Here is a 4,350-nt window from a genome sequence, read left to right as displayed (position 1 = left end):
ACATAGTATGTCGCGAAAAAAAGCTTTTGATAACTTAATGTCCCAGGTGCTGCGATGGTACTGACCAAGTTTGAAGTCAATCCGATGAAAGCTGGAGGACAAGTTCTCAAAGGTGTTACACCTGAACATTGTTCAAAAGTGTACCTTTGAAAGGTCATAGGCGGGTTTCTCTTAAGTTTAGGATATGGGTCGCGACCCACTTTAATATAAATTGAATTATTATTATTTTCAAACAGCCTCTAAAAACATGGACAGTATATTATATTTTTAAATATAGTTTCAAATGGGTTTGCTGTACCGCTAAAGTCATATTGCCTGCCATGACGTCCACCAGCCAGACTGGGCTTTAACATTCCTTGTCACTTTTCTCCAATGCTCCATGTCCAAACTGAATATGCCTCCATACAACACAGAAGGTCAGAATAACAGACCCCAGAGTTACTTGTTTACCTTCTGTTCACTGTATTAATTAGAATTCAAGTCATTGGATTGATGGCTCAATTGGTATTTATTTTGACCAAGTTGAAGGGGTGCACCATTCCTGGAAGTACTGCAAGTCCAGGTCAATGCGTGGAGTGGACAGAGCAAGCCCCTATTCCATCTTCCAGTTCCAAAAATCTATTTAATATATGATCCCCAGATAGGGTACGTATCAGATATTAAACTGATAAGAACAGATACTACACTTGATCTTAGCCAAAAGGCCGAGAAGCGATGCCAGCATAACGCCAGAAAAGACGAACTCATTCTCCAGCCTACAAGCCAAAGTTATGGTGGCACATATCGACATGATAATCACAGATGAGTCACATATGGACACGCCAAACAACAATTATGAAACGAATGTCAACTGTTGTTTTTCAACGTTTATATCGAAATAATGTTGTCAGATGCTCGTGTTCCTTGGTCACGTGGTCCACGTCGATCCCAATAGAATGCGGAGATTAACGCATATCCTTTCGCCGTGTATTAAGTCTTAAACAACCAAAGAAATAATGAGTTATTTGTAATTACAATCGGTTGCTGGTATAATGCTCCAAATTCACCACCTCTAGAATCTAGAATATAACATAACAAACTACTATCAAACAAGTGTTTAAAGAATCTCTATGTATGAGTACTGAAATCAATTGAGTTTTCTATTTTTTTTTCAATTTACCTGTATATGATCACTACCGTTACCAGTTACACACACAGAGTACGGTTGCCTGTGATTATACACATGGCCAGCAGGTGGTTTCGTGTGCACATGAAGCATCAAGACATGGACCATGACTCGAAACCAATGACCGAAGCGTTACGATGTTATGAAGCTTCAACTTGTCATTACTAACTGGTTCTACTACTCAGAGTAAACCCATGTATGCTAGAAATTACATCATACTGCAGTAACAAAGCGTCATATGATGTACACGCCAGCTTTTACAATGAACAACACTCATTATGTTCAACCACCGATCAGGGGAGAGCGCAAACGCAGCCCCCCGCTACCAGATATTATGCAGTCAAGATTTCCACATTTGGGGAACTCGCAGAAGTCAGCACAACCAGAGTACAATGGCTGAACCTCACCCTGGATGAACCACCTTCTTGATCATAGTATCTCCCCTGCCAGATAAGTATGGGTTGGACTCCGCGCGAGCACGCAAGTCATTCACGCGCACGCTATGTCAAGCGACGGTGTCATCGTGAGCATGTGAACAACCATACACACAACGGGCAAGCCGGAACATACGCAAGATGAAACACTACTGTGTGCTAATACATGAACTAATGATTGGACTAATTAAAAAAAATGGAAAGTAAATATAATTAGAAGTAGTTCTTGACATAAATAATAATAAATATTAAACACGAAAAAAGACTTCCGGTTCCAACAGTTTGCTGCGCATCTCACATTGCTACTGCCACCTTCTAAGAGCTATTGCGCATGACAACCTTGGCGACGTTTTAGACAAAAAGCATTCATTCTACTTCCCATGGGCTCACCAACTGTGGGAGGGGTGGGGGAAGATGCCGGTCCGAAGTGGCAGGCCCAAACGTATTGTGATGGTCTGCTGGGAATGTCTGGCAGAATCCCGTCAGGAGGAGTTTCAATTCTCACCTCCGACAGAACTTTGCTCATGTTCCGGGCTAGGCGGGGGACATCGAGTCCGAGCAGACCATGTTCCGCGCCTCCATTGCTGAGGCGGTCGACCGGAGCTGTGGCCATAAGGTGGTCGGTGCCTTTCGTGGCGGGAATCCTTGAACCCGTTGGTGACGGATGCCGTCAAGCTAAAGAAGGAGTCCTATCGGGCCTTTTTGGCCTGTGGGACTCATGAGGCAGCTGATGGGTACGGGCTGGCCAAGTGGAATGCAGCTTTGGTGGTCGCTGAAGCAAAAACTCCGGTATGGGAGGAGTTTGGTGAGGCCATGGAGAAAGCACTCCGGATGGCTTCAAGGAAATTCTGGTCCACCCTACGGCGTCTCAGGCAGGGGAAGCTGTGCACCATCAAGACTGTGTCAAGTGGGGATGTGGCGCTGCTGACCTTGACTCAGGACGTTGTGAGTCGGTTGGGAGAATACTTCGAAGACCTCCTCAATTCCACCGACACGCCTTCCCATGAAGAAGCAGAGCCTGGTTCTCCGAGGCAGGCTCTCCTATCTCTGGGGTGTAGGTCATCGAGGTGGTTAAAAAGCTCCTCGGTGGCAAGGCCTGGATGAGATTCGCCAGGAGTTCCTAAAGGCTCTGGATGTTGTGGGGCTGTCCTGGTTGACACGCCTCTGCAAGATCGCGTGGACATCGGCGACAGTGCCTCTGGATTGGCAGACTGGGGTGATGGACTCCCTTTTTAAGAAGGGGGACCGGAGGGTGTGTTCCAACTACAGGAGGATCACACTCCTCAGCCTCCCTGGTAAGGTCTATTCAGGGGTGCTGGAGATGAGGGTCCATCGGGAAGTCAAATCTCAGGTTCAGGAGGAGCAGTGTGGTTTTCGTCCTGGCCGTGGAACAGTGGAACAGCTCTACACCCACGGCAGGGTCCTCGAGGGTGCATGGGAGTTTGCCCCACCAATCTACATGTGTTCTGTGGACTTGGAGAAGCCGTTCGACCGTGTTCTTCGGGGAGTCCTGTGGGGGGTGCTTCGGGAGTATGGGGTACCGAACCCCCTGATACAGGCTGTCGGGTCCCTGTACGACCGGAGTCAGAGTTTGATCCGCATATCCGGCAGTAAGTCGGACTCGTTTCCGGTAAGGGTTGGACTCCACCAAGGCTGCTCTTTGTCACCGATTCTGCTCATAACTTTTATGGACCGAATTTCAAGGCGCAGTCGAGGCGTAGAAGGGGTCCGGTATTATCATTGCATCTCTGCTTTTTGCAGATGATGTTGGTCTGTTGGCTTCATCAAGCCGTGATCACCAACTCTCACTGGAGCAGTTCGCAGCGGAGTGTGAAGCGGCTGGGATGAGAATCAGTCCCTCCAAATCTGAGACCATGGTCATCAGTCGGAAAAGGGTGGCGTGCCCTCTCCGGGTCGGAGATGAGATCCTGCCCCAAGTGGAGGAGTTCAAGTATCTTGGGGTCTTGTTGACGAGTGAGGGGAGATTGGACCGGGAGATTGACAGGCGGATTGGTGCAGCGTCTACAGTGATGCGGACTTTGTATCGGTCCGTTGTGGTAAATAAGAAGCTAAGCCGAAAGGCGAAGCTCTCGATTTACCGGTCAATTTTCGTTCCTACCCTCCTGACCGAAAGATCAAGATCCCGGATACAAGCGGCCGAAATGAGTTTCCTCCGCATGGTGTCCGAGCTCTCCCTTAGAGATAGGGGGAGAAGCTCGGTCATCCGGGAGGATCTCAGAGTAGAGTCGCTGCTCCTCCACATTGAGAGGAGCCAGATGAGGTGGCCGGGGGTTCTGATACGGATGCCTCCCGGACGCCTCCCCGGTGAGGTGTTCCAGGCACGTCCCACCGGGAGAAGACCCCGGGGACGACCCAGGACACTATGTCTTTCGGCTGGCCTGGAAACGCCTCGGGATCCCCCCGGAAGAGCTGGATGAAGTGGCTGGGGAGAGGCGTACAACATTCGTTGTCACTTTTCTTCTATGCTCCATGTCCAAACTTAATACGCCTCTGTACAATACTGAAGGTCAGAATAACAGACAGACACCAGAGTTGAGAGTCACTTGTTTACCTTCTGTTCATCCATCCATCCATTTTCTGAGCCGCTTCTCCTCACTTGGGTCACGGACGTGCTGGAGCCTATCCCAGCTGTCATCGGGCAGGAGGCGGGGTACACCCTGAACTGGTTGCCAGCCAATCGCAGGGCACATAGAAACAAACAACCATTCGCACTCACAATCATCCCTACGG

The 4,350-nt window shown here is 48.9% G+C and overlaps 2 non-coding genes across 2 annotated transcripts; both read right to left on the bottom strand.

The window, feature by feature from the left end:
* Nucleotides 1-525: 525 nt before the first annotated feature.
* Nucleotides 526-716, bottom strand: LOC133398632 (U2 spliceosomal RNA). The gene has a single exon (XR_009767957.1). It is a non-coding gene; the product is annotated as a U2 spliceosomal RNA (small nuclear RNA).
* Nucleotides 717-1,459: 743 nt separating this feature from the next.
* LOC133398631 (U1 spliceosomal RNA) lies at nt 1,460-1,623 on the bottom strand. The gene has a single exon (XR_009767956.1). It is a non-coding gene; the product is annotated as a U1 spliceosomal RNA (small nuclear RNA).
* Nucleotides 1,624-4,350: the final 2,727 nt, after the last annotated feature.

This window comes from Phycodurus eques, unplaced genomic scaffold (genome assembly GCF_024500275.1).
Source record: "Phycodurus eques isolate BA_2022a unplaced genomic scaffold, UOR_Pequ_1.1 contig_212, whole genome shotgun sequence".
NCBI lineage: Eukaryota > Metazoa > Chordata > Actinopteri > Syngnathiformes > Syngnathidae > Phycodurus > Phycodurus eques.
This window is presented reverse-complemented; position numbering and strand designations above follow the sequence as displayed.